The sequence below is a fragment of the Tamandua tetradactyla genome, chromosome 16 (genome assembly GCF_023851605.1).
Source record: "Tamandua tetradactyla isolate mTamTet1 chromosome 16, mTamTet1.pri, whole genome shotgun sequence".
Lineage (NCBI taxonomy): Eukaryota > Metazoa > Chordata > Mammalia > Pilosa > Myrmecophagidae > Tamandua > Tamandua tetradactyla.
Genome location: NC_135342.1, coordinates 80371381 through 80389833, shown reverse-complemented (window position 1 = coordinate 80389833; position 18453 = coordinate 80371381). Strand labels below are relative to the sequence as shown.

The window sequence follows — 18453 nt, the reverse complement described above, 5'->3', positions numbered from 1 at the left end:
CCAGAGCAATTAGACAAGAAAAAGAAATACAAGGCATCAAAATTGGAAAGGAAGAAGTAAAACTATCACTGTTTGCAGACGATATGATACTATACGTTGAAAACCCGGAAAAATCCACAACAAAACTACTAGAGCTAATAAGTGAGTACAGCAAAGTAGCAGGTTACAAGATCAACATTCAAAACTCTGTAGCATTTCTATACACTAGCAATGAACAAGCGGAGGGGGAAATCAAGAAACGAATCCCATTTACAATTGCAACTAAAAGAATAAAATACCTAGGAATAAATTTAACTAAAGAGACAAAGAACCCATATAAAGAAAACTACAAAAAACTGCTAAAAGAAATCACAGAAGACCTAAATAGATGGAAGGGCATACCGTGTTCATGGATTGGAAGACTAAATATAGTTAAGATGTCAATCCTACCTAAATTGATTTACAGATTCAATGCAATACCAATCAAATCCCAACAACTTATTTTTCAGAAATAGAAAAACCAATAAGCAAATTTATCTGGAAGGACAGGGTGCCCCGAATTGCTAAAAACATCTTGAGGAAAAAAAACGAAGCTGGAGGTCTTGCACTGCCTGACTTTAAGGCATATTATGAAGCCACAGTGGTCAAAACAGCATGGTATTGGCATAAAGATAAGTATATCGACCAATGGAATCGAATAGAGTGCTCAGATATAGACCCTCTCATCTATGGACATTTGATCTTTGATAAGGCAGTCAACCCAACTCACCTGGGACAGAACAGTCTCTTCAATAAATGGTGCCTAGAGAACTGGCTATCCATATGCAAAAGAATGGAAGAAGACCCATATCTCACACCCTACACATAAGTTAACTCAAAATGGATCAAAGATCTAAACATTAGGTCTAAGACCATAAAACAGTTAGAGGAAAATGTAGGGAGACATCTTATGAATCTTACAATTGGAGGCAGTTTTACGGACCTTAAACCTAAAGCAAGAGCACTGAAGAAGGAAATAAATAAATGGGAACTCCTCAAAATTAAACACTTTTGTGCATCAAAGAACTTCATCAAGAAGGTAGAAAGACAGCCTACACAATGGGAAACAATATTTGGAAACGACATATCAGATAAAGGTCTAGTATCCAGAATTTATAAAGAGATTGTTCAACTCAACAACAAAAAGACAGCCAACCCAATTACAAAATGGGAAAAAGACTTGAATAGACACCTCTCAGAGGAGGAAATACAAATGGCCAAAAGGCACATGAAGAGATGTTCAATGTCCCTGGCCATTAGAGAAATGCAAATCAAAACCACAATGAGATATCATCTCACACCCACCAGAATGGCCATTATCAACAAAACAGAAAATGACAAGTGCTGGAGAGGATGCGGTGAAAGAGACACACTTATCCACTGTTGGTGGGAATGTCAAATGGTGCAACCACTGTGGAAGGCAGTTTGGCGGTTCCTCAAAAAGCTGAATATAGAATTGCCATACGACCCAGCAATACCATTGCTGGGAATCTACTCAAAGGAATTAAGGGCAAAAACTCAAACGGACATTTGCACACCAATGTTTCTAGCAGCGTTATTTACAATTGCAAAGAGATGGAAACAGCCAAAATGTCCATCAACAGACAAGTGGCTAAACAAACTGTGGTATATACATACGATGGAATATTATGCAGCTTTAGGACAGGATAAAATTTTGAAGCATGTAATAACATGGATGGACCTAGAGAACATTATGCTGAGTGAGTCTAGCCAAAAACTAAAAGACAAATACTGTATGGTCCCAATGATGTAAATCGACACTCGAGAATAAACTTGGAATATGTCATTGGTAACAGAGTTCAGCAGGAGTTAGAAACAGGGCAAGATAATGGGTAATTGGAGCTGAAGGGTTACAGACTGTGCAACAGGACTAGATACAAAAACTCAAAAATGGACAGCACAATAATACCTAATTGTAAAATAATCATGTTAAAACACTGAATGAAGCTGCATCCGAGCTATAGGTTTTTGTTTTGTTTTGTTCTTACTATTATTATTTTTATTTTTTTTCTCTATATTAACATTCTATATCTTTTTCTGTTGTATTGCTAGTTCTTCTAAACCGATGCAAATGTACTAAGAAACGATGATCATGCATCTATGTGATGATGTTAAGAATCACTGATTGCATATGTAGAATGGTATGATTTCTAAAAAAAAAACAAAAAAAAATGGACAGCACAATACTACCTAATTGTAATGTAATTATGTTAAAACACTGAATGAAGCTGCATCTGAGCTATAGTTTTTTTTCTTATATATTTTTGTATTTTTTATTTTTATTTTTATTTTTTCTCTATATTATCATTTTATTTCTTTTTCTGTTGTCTTGCTATTTCTTTTTCTAAATCGATGCATATGTACTAAGAAATGATGATCATACATCTATGTGATGATATTAAGAATTACTGATTGCATATGTAGAATGGAATGATTTCTAAATGTTGTGTTAGTTAATTTTTTTAATTAATAAAAATAAATACATAAATAATAGGGGGAACAAATGTTAATATAAATTTAGGAGAATGAAATGCTAGTGATCAATGAAAGGGAAGGGTAAGGGGTATGATACGTATGAGTTTTTTTCTGTTTTCTTTTTATTTCTTTTTCAGAATTGATACAAATATTCTTAGAAATGATCATGTTGATGAATATACAACTATATGATGATATTGTGAATTACTGATTATATATGTAGAACGGAATGATCACATGGTAAGAATGTTTGTGTTTGTTGTTATGTATTAAAAAATTTTTAATTAATTTTAAAAAAAGTCAACTCAACATGGATTAAAGACCTAAACATAAGAAACCGAATTATAAAATTCCTAGAAGAAAACATGGAAGCATCTTCAGGATGTTGTGTTAGGTAATGGTTTCTTAAACTTTACACCCAAAGCATAAGCAACAAAAGAAAAATAGATAAATGGGACTTCGTTGAAATTTAAAACTTTTGTACCTCAAAGAACTTTATTATGAAAGTAAAATGACAACCTACACAATGGGAGAAAATATTTGGAACCCATATACCCAATAGGAGTTTAATATCCAGAAGATTTTTTTTTGGCAATAACTCCAAATAGATTGTAGAAATATGCCTTCCTAAACTAAAAAGAATACAACTTTATGGTGACTGTATATAGGGGTATAAATCATTGAATATCAGTAAACAAAGATTTATTTTTTTAAATCCTTCAACTCAACAACAAAAAGACAAGCAACCCAATTTTAAAATGGGCCAAAGTCTTAGACTTTTCTAAAAAGAAGATATACCAATGGCCAAAAAGCATAGGAAAAGATGCTCAACATCAGCAGTCATTACAGAAATGCAAATCAAAACCACAATGAGGGGCAGACCACAGTGACTCAGCAGGTAGAGTTCTCACCTGCCATGCCAGAGACCTGAGTTAGTTTCCTGGTGCCTGCCCATACGAAAACACACACACACACACACACACACACACACACAATGGACACAATTCCACAGCCACCAGAATGGCTATTAAAAAATGGAAAAGTATAAGTGTTGGAGAGGATGTGGAGAAATAGGAGCACTCATTCATTGCTGGTGGAAATGTAAAATAATGTAGCCATTGTGGAAGACAGTTTGGCAGTTTCTCAGAAAGTTAAGTAAAGGATTACTATATTACCCAACCCCACCCAAAATAATTGAAAGCAGAGATTTGAGCAGATATTCACACACCAATGGTCACAACAACGTTATTCACAATTACTAAAAGCTGGAGCAACCAAAGTGTCCATCAAACACTGAATACCTAAATAAAATGTAGTGTACATACACACAAAATATTATAAACCATAAAAAGAAAGGAAGTTCTGATAACATGCAGTAATATGGATAAGCCTTAAAAACATCATGTAGAGTGAAACATGCCAGACACAAAAGGACTAATGTTGTATAACATCACTGACAAGAAATAATTAGAAGAGGCAAACTCAGAGTCAGAATCTAGAATATGGGCTACGAGGGGTTAGGGTAGGGGTAGGGGATAGGGAATTAAGGTTTAAATGGTAAATTTAAAACCATTGGGTTAATGGAAAATTTTGGTAATGGATGGTGGTGATGGCAGCGCAACATTGTGGATATAATTAACCCAGCACTGAATTATATATTTGAATAGGGTTAAAAGAGGAAATTTTAGGTTGTATATGTGAGCCGGTTTCAAACTGTTTTGTGCCCCAGAAAAAACATTTTCTTTAAACCCCCTTCAATATTGCTGGGTAGGATCTTTTTTATTGTTTCCCTGGAGATGTGACCCACCCAATTGTGGGTGATACCTTTTGATTAGGTGGCTTGTTAGGTTTCCACAGAGATGTGTTTCTACCTATTAAAGGTGGTGTTGCTTACTGGAGCCCTTTAAGAGGGAACCATTTTTGAGAAAAAACTTTTGTGCTGACAGAGCCCACACAGCCAGAGATCTTTGGAGATGCAGAAGGAAAACAACCCCCGGGAAGCAGTTTGAAGAAGCTTGAGGAGAAAAGCTAGCACCCATGTGCCTTCTCAGCTGAGAAAGCCCAAATGTCATCGTTTCTTTCTTTGGAGTTAAGGTATCTTTTGCTAGATGCTTTAGTTTGGACATTTTTATGGGCTTAGAACTTAATAAATTCCCTTTTTTAAAGCCATTTCATTTCTGATACATTGCTTCCTGGCAGCATTAACAAACTAAAATAGATGATATATGGGAATCCTACATTCTCTGCAAGATTGTTGTATAAACCCACAACTTCTCTAATAAAAAAAAAAAGAGAGAGTATCTGTGATTGATGTCACTAGTCAATTCTTACCCCTAGGGTCTCACATCAGTGCTAAGGTAGTGCTATCACTACCGCTCTTAGCTTATCAGTCTGACAAAGGATTTTCTGAAGGGTTTGTAGTCATTAGCGGAAAGAAAAAGAGGAGGCTGATTTCCTTGAGGTAAATAGCAAAGATCTGAAAGAAAGCAAGGAAGAGAGTTTAAAAGTAAACATTTGAGAAAGAATGGAGCTAAGAGAGGGGTAAACAAAGCAAGATGGAGGAGAACTGGGGAGACCAGCATGTGCTGATAATCTAAGGGGAAGAAAAGGACCTGGGGAGAACTGCTGATACTTCAGCCAGTCCCCAGCCCGTCAGGCACCTTCATTTTCAGGAGAGGGCGTAAATTGAGTTGGGTGACAGAGGGACATGCCCTGAGCATACACTCTCCTTTCCGGCATATGTATAAGAGTCTTATGGATCAAAGATGAGCAGATTGTCATTTAGGTTCCTTAAAAAATTAAGCAAAGAATTACCATGTGGACTGGCAATCCCACTCTTATGTACATACCCAAAATAACTGAAAAGAGGGACTCAAACACGATAGTTATACACCGATGTTTATAGAGGCATTATTCACATATCCAAAAGGTGGAAACAACCCTAGTGTAAATCGCCAGATGAATGAAGAAACAAAATGTGGTCTCTCCATACAGTGGAATACTATTCAGTGTGAAAAGGAATGAGATCCTGAACATCGATGAACCTTGAAAGTACTATGCTGAGTGAAAGAAGTCAGACACATAAGGACAAATATTGTATGACTCCAAGTATATAAAATATCTAGAAAAAGCTAATTCATAGACACAGAAAGTCAATTAAAGGTTAGCAGGGGCTGGGGGAGGGAAAGATGGGGGCTATTCCTTAATGAACACGGAGTTTCTGTTTGCAGTGATGAAAAATTTGTAAAATACATAGTGGTGGAGGCTGAACAATATTGTGAATGTAATTAATGTCACTGAATTGTACACTTAAAAATAGCAAACTTCACAACTAAATAAGATGCAAGCAGCTTCAGCTCAGAAATGGGGTGGGGATAGAATCCACTAGATGAGAACACGAAGCCTCAGAGAGAACAAAGGGTTTAAAGAAGAAAGCGACAGAACCCGTGTTTCATCTTGAAACTGTCTGATTCCACCCCTATGTCCTTTCTGGGGATTTCAAATGGTGGTTCTGGGACAAAGGCCACTCTGAGCTATTCTTCATAATTTGGGAAGCTAAAATAATCTTTCTTTTATAAATAATGATGTTATTCTACAGTAGTTGGGTTTTTTTAAACACCTTATTACAAAGTTAAAAGCATGAATTCCCCTCCCCAGGGTTTTCTCTTTTCCTACTGGTCTTTGAAACACAAAAGGGTGGTTAGTCCTAGACAAGACCATACTATACCATATCATACACACACACACACACACATGTATCATACACAAAATACATTTACACAAGCAGAATACAGTATGAGAGTATCTATGTTTCTATGCATATGATAAAGAATAACGGGAACGCAAAAATGAAAATATGATCTTAGGACGCAGACACAAAACTGTTTTTGCCTTCCCCCTACCCCTACCCCACCCCTACCCCGCATTCGTGCACTGTTTTTTCACCAACATTTGTTGTTGTTTTTCAAAAAAGTATTTACTTGTCAGGCAGGATTATTCTGTGGTCACAAACGACCCCCAGAACAATCAAAATCTATTTCTCACTCGCACTCACCCACAGCAAGCGTCTGCACGATTCTGCTTCACTTCAACCTCCCGCCACACGCGGCCACCGACTGAGCTTCCGCCCGGGCGTGACGTCACTTCCTCCTGCATGTCCTTGGCCAGCGGGAGTCACATGACCGTGCCTGAGCGCAAATGTGGAGGGAAGCGCGGCGGCTTGCGTGGTGGAAGGAGCGCGGTGGAGGCCTTAGAGGGTCCCGCTGACGCCGACGCAGCCGCGAAAGAGAAGCCGTTCGCTGCAGCCTGCTTCTTCCCCCTTTCCGTCCTTCCCCAGTCCCAGAATGGCGCGTGGAGCGCCCAAGTCGGTGAGACCCTGCTGCCTGGCGGCCATGGAAGAAGCACGTGGAGAGGTTGGGTTGCTGGCGGCCATGGAAGAAGCACGTGGAGAGGTTGGGTTGCTGCGGACGCAGTGCCAGTGCCTGGCGGGGCTCTGAGCAGGCAGAGGTGAAGCCCCTGTGCGGGCCTGGGACATCGGGCAGGAGTCGCTCTGCCCTCGCTGACCCTCAAGCCTGCATGAGTGGCGCTGTGCGGCAGAGGCCCTCAGCTCAGCCCTCCCTCACACATACAATCCTGCTGCTTCATTTCTCTCCTTAGATTTTTTTTTTTTTTTCAAATGGAAATTACATTGTATTTGTAGGCCACAGAGTAGAGTATTTTTTTAAGTAAACCACGCACTTTCCTCAGCTTCACCTGTTCTCCAAGCCAACTCACTCATTTACTATTTAAAAATTAAAACTCTGCTTCAGTATCCTCTTGACGCTGGTCTTCTCTCCCCTACACAGTTCATCATCTTTTAATGGCTCTTATTTCTGGCACCCCAACTAGTGAGCAGAAGACTGTAGGAAGATGGGAGAATGTTTTCCCTTCAGAGCTCTTTGGCCTTCAGCGGGAATTTCAGCCTGAGTTTAGGCCTGAGCTATCTGCAATAGCCATTTAGCCACATGTGACTCCTGAGCCCTTGAAATGTGGCAGGTTCAAATTGAGATGTGCTGTGGTGTAAAATACACCCCGGATTTCAAAGACTCAATAGGAGGAAAGAGTATGGAGTATATTATTGATGATTATTGTGTCAACCACATGTTGAAATGATATTGTTTTAGGTGTATTGGGCTAAATAACATATATTACAGTTAATCACACCTGTTTCTTTTTACTTTTTTAACATGGCTACTGTTAGGTTGCGGGGATAAGGGAGGGCTCTATGGCTGAACTCATGAAGTTACTTCCAAACGGGAGGTGAATCGTTACAACCAAGGTCTTCACCACCCACTGCTCAACCCTCTAGCATAATAATCCTTTGTTTAATGTGCTGCCCCTTTCATGCCAGCACCTAACCCCTGCCCTTAAAAACTGCACTTGCCAAAGCCCGTGCATAGACTCACCTCACTCCATCTTGGGTTCGGTGAGCTCTGCCCGGGAGTGTAGCCAATAAAGCACACTCACTTAAAATCATTTCGTCTACTTTCCTTTCTCTCAAATACCTCATATCTTAAAACCTTTCAGCTACTAGAAAACTTAAACTTCCATGTATGACTCATATTTCTGTTGGGTAGTTCTAGTTTAGATCATAATTACACAAAATGGAAGTCTGATCTTCAGCTGAGAGCAGCTCACAAAGCATATAAAGATGCTTCTCTTTCCCATTCAAGCCTCAGTTTCCCTCTGTACAATGAAGGAGGCAGAATACCAGTTCCAGCATAGATCAGAGAGACCTATGTTCAGAGGCTGTCAGTGCCAATTCTGTCTTGAGAGCCATGGACTGCATGTGGCGTGAATTCTCAGAGCACTGCTTCCATGATTTTAAAAAAGAAAGTGGTGATTCTGCTTGTCACACCTCACAGAAGTGCTTGGATTCTCATGGCTCTCTGGCACCCATAGAATTTCCCCAGCCACGTCCATAATCAGGCTCCATGTGCCTCACCAACCCCGTTTCCCCACACTTCACTGTCTAAACCTTCTTCCCCAGCCCAGCCCATTCATGATCCCTGAGAATACTGCTTGCTGTCTTCCACCCTTTTACCCCTTTTTTATCTCATTACTTTTTCCTGCAACATCCTGCCTCCTTTCTGCCCCCTCTGAACTCTCTCCACCCTTCAAGGGTCAGGTCCTTTCTTGGCACACTTCTGACCCATTGCAATCTCTCATAGTCTGACCACCCTTAGCTCTTCCTACTAGCCCTGCTTGGCTGACTCTTATACGCTGCCCTGTGGGCATCCAGTACTATGGCGGTGAGAATGGAGGGCTGGACACATCGCGGAACAAGAAATCAGGTACAATGGATGAACCATCTGTGCTAACTACTATGCAAAGGAACAGAAATTCAGTAAGATACATTTATGTCTGACACTGGGTCAACCAAAGAGGGTTTAAAGATATTCCTGGATATAAAGAAATGGCACTAAGGCACAATGACACGGAGACCTTAACTTGAAACAAGCGCTTAAACTCTGTAAGTTTGCATCAGAGGTTTTCTTGGATACTCATTGACCTGGGAGATGGATAAGATAAAGAAATACGGAAATAGAGGCTAGGCATATTTTTCAGGTTTTTGTGTCTTGTTCTCAAAAGGGAGTACACCATTTTGATCATTTGTCTCCATAAATTACAATATTTAAATTGGATCCAGTTATTTAATGCTTTTGAGCAAAGGACACTACAAACCTGCCCACAGAAAAAGGACTACAGTCCTCAGAGTGAATGGACATATTTTAATTAGCATCTCAGGTAAGTATATTATTTTGACAATCTTATATTTTCTAGTAAAATCAGAACAGAATATCTAGAAATAGGCCTACACATACATGGGCAATTGATTTTCAACAAAGGAGCCAAGGCACTTGAATAGGGAAAATGTAACCTTTTCAACAAAGGGTAATGGAACAGTTGGATATCCATAGAGGGAAAAAAATGAAACATGACTGTTACCTTGCATCATACACAAAATCAACTTCAAAAGGGTCTAAGACGTAAATATGAGCTAAAACTGTAACACGTCTACAAGAAAATACTGGAGAAAATCTAAGTGGCCTAGGGTTAGGCAAAGATGTTTTAAATAGGAAGCAAAAAGAGCAAAGTATGAAAAAGTAAAGACTGGACTTCGTCAAAAATTTTTTAATTCTGTTCTTCAAACGATACTGTGAGGAAAAAATGAAAATGTTAGGCACAGAAAATATTTGCAAAACATATTTTCAAAACATATATCTGACAAAGGACTTGTATCCAGAACATATAAAGAACTCTTGCCACTCAATAATATGAAAACAAATAATCCACTTTTTAAAATATGCTGATTATCTCAGCAGATAACATCATTCAAAGTAGATATAAAAATAGCCAATAAGCACATAAAGCATCATTGGTCACTAAGGAAATACAAATTAAAACCACAGTGAGATACCCTACCTGGTCACTAGAATGGTTAAAAATTAAAAGACTATGAAAGTCAGCATTACCCCATATAGCAGCTGTTCAAAAAGTTGAAAAAGTGATCAGACTTTGACTAGAGATATGAATGAAGCTGATCTGGATAGGACTAAGATATACCAGAATACAGGGTAAAGAATGATATGATCTCTATTTTAAAACTTCAACTTCTGTGTGAGACCAAAGGGAGAGATGTTTATTTGGTGCAAAATTTATATTTTTGGTAGCACACTATCTAATTTAACTTGTATGGTCAGTTTATTCAAATACCATATTTACATGTAATCTTAAAATAAGAAGCATGATCTTGTTGGTTTGTACAGGTCAGTGTGCCCTGCTACAACCCAGAGTACTTGGGCAGAGAATAAAATAGTATTTGCAAATCCCCCTGGAGGGACGTGGGAGAAAGAAAGAAATATTAAACTTCCCCACCTGGGTAATTCCTGATACTCTTACAAGCAGTGGGAACAACCAGCTCAATAGGTTCAGCCCTTGATCTTGGGGTTCACCCCTGTGAAACTCATTCTTGCAAAGGAAAAGCTAAGCCTGCTTATAATTATGCCTAAGAGTCACCCCCAGAGAACCTCCTTTGTTGTTCGGATGTGGCCTCTCTCTTTAAGCCAATTTGGCAGGTGAATTCACTGCCCGCCCCCCTACATGGGACGTGATTCCCAGAGGTGTAAATCACCCTGGCAACGTGCAATATGACTCCCAGGAAGAAGCCAGGACCCAGCATCACAGGATTGAGAAAGCCTTCTTGACCAAAAGGGAGAAGAGAGAAATGAGACAAAATAAATTTTCAGTGGCTGAGAGGTTTCACACAGAGTTGAGAGGTTATCCTGGAGTTTATTCTTATGCATTATGCAGTTATCCCTTTTTAGTTTATGGTGCATTAGAGTGGCTAGAGAGCAGTACCTGAAACTGTTGAACTGTATTCCAATAGCCTTGATCTTAAAGGAGATTGTATAACTATATAGCTTTTACAATGTGACTGTGTAATTGCGAAAACTTTGTGTCTGACGCTCCTTTTATCCAGGGAATGGACAGATGAGTAAAAAAATAAACAGAAGGGGGATAAAGGGTAAAAAAAAATTGAGTAGAAGGGAATACTAGTGGTCAATGAGAGTGAAGGGTGTGGGGTATGGGATATATGAGTTTTTTTCTTTGTATTCTTTTTTCTGGAGTGATGCAAATGTTCTAAAAACAATCATGGTGATGAATACACAACTATGGGATGATATTGTGAGCCACTGATTGTATACTTTGGATGGACTATATGTGTGTGACTATTTCTCAATAAGAATATTTTTTGTTAAATTGAAAGACTGATAGTGCCAAGTCTTGGCAAGGATGCAGAGCAAATGGAACTCATACACAGCTGGTGGGGATGCAAAATGGTACAACCACTTTGGAAAACAGTTTGCACTTTCTTAAAAAGATAAACATAAAGTTACCACATGAACCAGCCATTCTGCTTGTAGGTATTTACTCAAGAGAAAGAAACCATTAATTTCCACATTAATAACAATAAATGAATGCTTTATTCATAATCACCAAAAACTGGAAGCAACCCAGAGGTTTATCAATGGGTGAATGGGTTAACCAGTCGTGATGCATTCACACAGTAAAATCACACACCAGTAAAAGGAATGAACTCCTGAAACTGCAACGGATTGGATGAATCTTAAAAACATTCTATTTAGTTTAAAAAGCCAGACACAGGAAAGTACATAGTGTATGATTCCATTATAAACAATTACAGTAACGTAAAAAAACACAGGCATGAGAAGCAGATAAGCAGTTCCCAGGAAGCCTGGGGGAAGGAAAGGGGATTAACTGCAAAGGACCAGGAGGGAGCTTCTGGGGTGAGCAAGTCGTTGTAGTATCATGAGTGTAGTGAATATATGATTCTGTGTTTGTCAAAATACAACAAACTGTGCACTTAAAATTGGTGAATTTTATTGTATACCAATGACACTTTAACAGAGCTATGCCCCAAAATGCATTGCGCAGTGCAGGTAGCTGACAAAGTCAGCCATCCAGGGCATGTCCATAGCCTGCTGTCACCAGAGAACTGCTGGGGGTGGAGGGTTAGATTTCAGCTTCATTTTGCCAGAAGATTCCTCTAAACCTGGGTGAGTAAAAGCAAAACATTGTGCAGAATTTTTGGAGTGCCCCTGTCCCCTTGCCCCTAACCTGCCAGGGCTCTCTCCCAGGATGCCAGCCAAGACTCTCGGTTCTCTTCTGATTAGAGTCCTTTGACCACATGGTCCAGAGGGGCTGTAGTACTCAGCTGTCAAGTCAGCATAGATTTCCCAAAATGAGGTCCCGGTGGACATCCAGACCTGGACTCCCAGACTTGGAGTTCATCCATCCTGCGGACACTGCACAAAATTCCCACCCTGCATCCTATGCTGTCCAGTGACACTGGCTGAAGTTTCCACTGAGGGCAGTCTTGAAAAGAGAAGTGGTCCACAGAGGGCATCATGCATCATGGATGACGCCCATGGAAAGGGAAAAGGATCTCACTGCCAACACACAGCTCAGGTCTCAGCTTCCAGAAGGTCCTCGTTCACCTCTGAAGTAGCTAGTGAACCCCCAAGACAGGGCCTGGCACCACCTCCTGGATTGTCGTCCGCAAAGGCTAGTGCTGTCCCCATCTCCCATCCCAGCAGGAGACAATTGTTGCCATCGCTCCACTGCCATAGCCTTTCTGAAGATTTCCAGGGTTCCTTTGCTCTTCCCACAAATGCCTAAACCCAGCCAGTCCCATCCATGAGTTTCCATGCATGTCCAGACCTGCCTCTCTCCTGATTGACTCCTCCTGCCCCAAGGTCTCACAGCACTAGTACCAGGTCCTCAGATTTCACCCAGAGAGGCCTAATTCTGACACAGCACAGAGACCCACCCACCTCTGGGACCCACCTGCCTTGAGACCCCTGGGAAAGTCAGAAGACCACCTGCCGTGGGCTGAGCCTCAAAGGGCAGCTTCTGGCCAGCAAGATGTCAAGCTCTGCAGTGCGGGCTTTTAGCAGAAACTGCAGTCCCCAAGGGGGGCACTGACACGAACCATCAGCACTGCCATGGAAGCCCCCATCAATAATAGGGCTACCCCGCTGATTCCAGATCCCTAAAACCTCTGAGATGCAGGGCAGAGCCATCGTGTCACCATTGAAGAAAAGGTCCAAACTGTCATCATCCAAAGAGAGATGAAATGGACAGCAGCGTCATTGTGTTAAGGGGAAAATGACGGACATACCTTCTCCTGTCTGGACAAGAGGACAATGAAAAGGAGTCCAGATAGATATGTTCCATTGCCATGATTCTCCCAAAGGTGGAATGGCATGTCAGGCCCCACCAGCTGGAGCTCTGGGGGAACACAGTGCTGTTTCCACCAAAGCAATTTCAAGTCAGATGAGTTTTCCGCCGAGAACTTATGTGGGGATAAGTGGCCTCCTTGACCTTTCAGCTTCAACCAGTCCATTGAGTCACACCAGAGGTTATCAGCCTTGGCTGTGTTGACATTGGGAGCTGGATGGTGGGGGACAGACCATGTGTGCATTCTGGGATATTCAGCAACATCCCTGGCCCTGAACCACAGGATACCCCCATTCCCACTCCAGTAAAATGACCAAATATATCTCCAGACATGACCACATGTCCCCTGTGGACAGAATCACCTCCAGTGAGAACACTGAGTTAGGTCACTCCCACCTAATTCTGTCTCCTTTAAAATCTCCTCTCCTCCACTCCTTTCTCCCTTTCACTCCCAACCATCCAGTGCACACCCAAACTGCAGGCACCTCCTTGGCACTGTTCTGTAGCCTACAAATCTCCTGTCAGGGAACCAGAGGTGAAAGGATCTGTCAATAGTGACAGAGGCAGGAGCACCCCAGGGAGGGTCCTGAGGATGGGCCCAGTGGCGTCTAAAATGCCTGAGTGTCACTGTCCTTGGGTGATGACCATCCGGTTGGGAAGGGCTCTGGTCTGTGACTTGCCAGCTGTGCATTTCCGAAGTCTCCCAGGCATGAGTTGGGACAGCTCCCAGCTCGAGGACACCCTAATCCAACTAATCCACAAGCATTGAAAAGTTCTGAGCAGCAAAGCCCAAAGCACCAGACATCCCTAGTTTTTCTTCAGGCCCAGCTTTTAGTAACAGGGTGGTAGGATATAAAGAAACTGAAATGATAAAGAAACTGAACAGCAGGCACCATTTCTCAGAGCAGAGGACTGGGGGAGTCCCGCCAGCTGCCTGAGTCACAGACATTCTGGAATACACCTGTCAGGACCAATCCCACAGCACAGACAGAAACTCATTTGCAAACCTCTTGGTTCCTGGTATTTTCCCATTGCCCATCTTCAGGGGAGAGAACAAGCCCCGCTTGGTCGTGGTCACCGGGTCTAGACGAGAAATAGCTTTAGAGTTGATGAAATTTCATACGTGCCCCTGTGCTCATGTCTCAGTTGATCTGCTTACAACCAGAAGGTAAGTTTCTTGAGGACTTACACTTCCAGGAACCCCCATCTGTTCAGCACATGGTTCTTCCATGCCACTGCCATGAATGTACTGATAGAGCTCTGTCTTGGAGGTTAAGGTCATGCACAGGTAATCCTTAGTGCAAACAATGGGCTCTGGCAGGGGGAACAAATATGGGGCAAATGATGCCAGTGCACCCTAAATCTCCACCCAACTCCCCACCTGCCCCTCACCTCCTGCCACATATTGCATGAGATCAAATTGAAATTAAGAGTAGCCTTGAAGAAAAGTACATTTCAACAAAGTTTCCCAACCAATGCTCATGTGGTTTACTGGTGTGATGGTGAGGTTCTGGTGTCAACTTGGCCAAGTGATTATGCCCAGATGTCTGGTCAGACAAGCACTGGTTTGAGAATTGCTGGAAGAATATTTCATGGTTAGTTGATAAACCAGAAGGCTAGTGGATTAAATCATTAGTTGATTGCATCCATGGCTGATTACATCTGTGATCAACTAAACTGTGCCTCCCACAACCAGATAATTCAATCAGTTGAAGGCTTTTAAGGAAGAAGAGAGACCTTTTCACTGCTTCTTCAGCCAGCGAGCCTCTCCTGTGGCATTCGTCCAGACCCTTCATCAGAGCCATCAGCCTCACAGCTTGCCTACAGATTTTGGACTCTTCCATTCCCACAGTTGCATGAGACAACTTTATAAATCTCATATTTACAGATCCTTCCTGTTGGCTCTGTTTCTCAAGTAAACCCTGACTAACCCACTTGGGACCTGGTGAGGATGTTCTGAGCTGACCTAGGTACCTGAGCTCCTCCACCCCCACCTTCAAAGCAACTACCCTCAATCTGCAGCAGGAGGTAACATCCATTCTGCAGAAAAGGAAGGGGAACCTTTTCCCACAGAGACTGACCCACTTGGCAAACACCAAGCCCAGTTACATGCTACATCTGCCTTCCCCATGTCTAAAGCCAGCACTGAACAAGGCCAAGGAGAGCTCATGGCCAGCTGGGTGACCTCCCTTTACATCAAGACCTTGACCTTCAAGCAAGCCTTTCCCACTTCCCAGCCACCATTTCTCCATCCTTTTCCTCTCCCACTCTCCTGGAGAATTATCTCACACATTCTCCTCCCTCCTCAAACCTCAACATCTCCTTGATCGTATTCTGATTTCACTAAGAAAAAAGAAGTATCTAGAAGAGAAGGCCCAAAGGCTCTCACTCTGCAGCTGGAAAGTTCAGCTCCCCTTGGTCAGTGGTGGTCCTGGCAGTAGGCTCGGTGTTTAGGCCAGCAGTTCTCTAAACCAGGGGTCCTCACAGAGGTTAGCCTCCCTAACCCAGTGTGCCCTGATTCTCAGCTCACAGCCTAGTACCACCCACAGCATGATGCCACGTCAGGACCATGATGCTTGCGTATGTAAGCTTGCTGCTCCTGAGACCAACTAGAAAACCCTTGGGTTAAAAGATGGTGCAAGTGTGTTCTCCTTTCTTAATGCACCACCTGCGAATGGAAGGAAAGAGTAAAAGGAGAGAATGTTTCAAACTTAGGGCAGTTCTGTCAACAGTCCTTTCTAGGTTGCAGGAATACAGGGTCATTGTGGGAGACAGACCTGGAAAACATAGATATGGGATTTTGTCCATCAGCCCCACAAGAAAAGATAAAGTGTGGGGAACAGTTTATATGCCCAGGGGCAATCGTTCTAGATTTACTGGAAGTCTCACTTCATGCCTCTTGGAATATTTCACAATGAATCCTACAGGGCACTCAGCGTGAGGCACAATTAGGAAGCAACTCAATTTAACGAAAAAGATTCCAAGTGCCCAGTGTGGGCCCGTCCCTCACAGGTTGGGGATGTGAAATGGAGTAAAACATAGCTGGAGCTCTCCAGGAGCTGGTGGTCTGGATTAAATATAATAAAATGCCACAATGTGACACATAGACAGGAAATAAAACAATGTAGCCTGTCTTCCTGGACAGGCAAAGAAGGTGGGGCAGGGCATGTCAGACATCTTCAAGGATCCCTGCAGGAGTAGGAGGTCTGGGGGCTCATTCTGCTCAGTGGAGTAAGAGACTGACCATGGCAACTGCTGTGGGGAAGGCTGCGGGGTGGAGACCCTGACCATGGTGAGGGAACTCAGTGCTGGTATGGAGCTCTGTACCCCAGAAAAATATGTCCTTAATTCATGTCCCTGGGTGTGAACCCATTGTAAATAAGATCTTATGAGGTGACGTCAGTTAAGATGTAGCCCAATGAACATAGGATGTGTCTAATCTATTACTGGAATCCTTTATAAGGAGAATGAAATTCAGACACATAGGGAGAAGGCCACTGGAAGGAATCTGAAGGCAACAGAACCCAGAGAGGCCAAGAAAGGTTGCCACATGCATTGGCATGTGACAGAAAACCTAAGGGCCAAGGATCACCAGCAGCCAGCCCCAGAATGCCACCGTCTTCTGGGAGAAAGCATCATCTTGCTTGTGCCCTGATTCTAGACCTCTCCCAACCTCAAAACTGTATGCAATGAATTTGTTGTTTAAGCCAACCCACTGTGTGCTATTTATTTTAGCAGCCAGGAAACTAAAGCAGGCCTCTTGAAGGTCCATCCTAGATGGAACTAGGATGTAGAAAACAAAGAGGACATCATAAAGTAGAATATAGATGTAGATTAGCCAGGAGAATCTCTTTACAGATGACAGTTCGAGCAGCCTAACAGATACAGGGAGTTTATAAACTTATTTAAGTGGAAAGCTCAGGGGTTAATGTCGTTTCAGGCATGGTTGGATCCAGGACCTCACAGGCTGTTGTCAGGGCTCTATAGCTCCCTCCATCTCTTGGACAAGTGCTTTTTGCCTACACAAAGTCTGACTTCTGGCAGCTGCAGACCGACCAACTGCCTGCCAATTCAGTCCATTCTCCCCCGACAGAAAGAGAACATCTTTCCCAACAGCTCTAGCAAGAAGGCCTACATTTGCCCCACTTGGGTCCCAAGACATCTCTGGATGTGAGCACTGGGCTCTCCCCACCTGAAGACCTCCCAAAAGGAAGAGAAGCCCTAGTACCAGGAGACCCGAGGAGAGGTGCTGGGCCAACAAAAATGGGAAATGACCCACCCCACAGGAGCGCCTATTGACACTGGGGAGTCATACATCGAATAGTTCCAGTGGGTCCCCAGCTTTCTGCTGGGGAGAAACTACCTAATGGTTTCCAAAAGCTTGAAACCCCCAGAGGTGGAAGAGTCCCCTTCAGGAGGCCCCGAGGAGACTGAGGAGGGTCATGGCCAGGTGCGCCCTTTTCCCCCGGGAACCTGCCGAGTCTCCAGGTGGAAGGAGAGTAGAGGGGCCGTTGTGAAGAGGCCCCCAGGATGAGGCCCCTTCCCGGCCTGTAGTGTCCCAGGGTTGCGAGAAACAGAGTCCAGCCCCGCGCAGGGGGCTGCCGAGGGGACCAGAACCCCGAGCTTAGGGCCTTTTCTTTCTCCCCAGGGAAGGGACACCTCACAAGCAGGTAGGTGCAGGTGAGCACGGGGGACGAGCCAGCGCCGCTCATGCCGTCCCAGGAGGTCCGAGTTCGCACGTGCTTGAACGTACAGGGGCTGCCGGGATAAATGAGCGCGAATGGACTGGTGCAAAACAACTGACGTTTGTATTTCTCCCAGTTCCGGAGGCCACAAGTGGGCAGTCGAGGTGTCAGCAGGGCCGCGCTCCTCTGACCCTGCGGGAGGCTCCCTCCTGGCCTTTCGGCGCTGCTGTGGCTCCTGGGCTTGTGGCCACATCACTGCAGGCCCCGCCTCCGGCTCCATGCAGCCGCCCCCTCTGCATATCCCCTCCATGTGTCTCTGTCAAGGAACTTGTCACTGAGTTTGGGCCCCACCTGGATAATCCCAGGTGATCTCACCACAAAGTCCTTAGCTCCATCTGCATGACCCTTTTCCAAAAAAGATCACACGCACAGGTTCTGGACATCAGGTCAC

The 18453-nt window shown here is 43.1% G+C and overlaps 1 protein-coding gene across 2 annotated transcripts in view; it reads right to left on the bottom strand.

Annotated features, from left to right (window-relative positions):
- Positions 1-6634, bottom strand: part of IRF8 (interferon regulatory factor 8) — an 82777-nt gene extending 76143 nt beyond the window's left edge. Inside the window, exon 1 of one of the 2 annotated variants that reach the window (XM_077133227.1) lies at positions 6569-6634. The gene's annotated coding sequence lies outside the window, so the exon portion shown is untranslated. The remainder of the gene's footprint in view (positions 1-6568) is intronic. The other variant, XM_077133230.1, reaches the window with a different exon arrangement.
- Positions 6635-18453: the final 11819 nt, after the last annotated feature.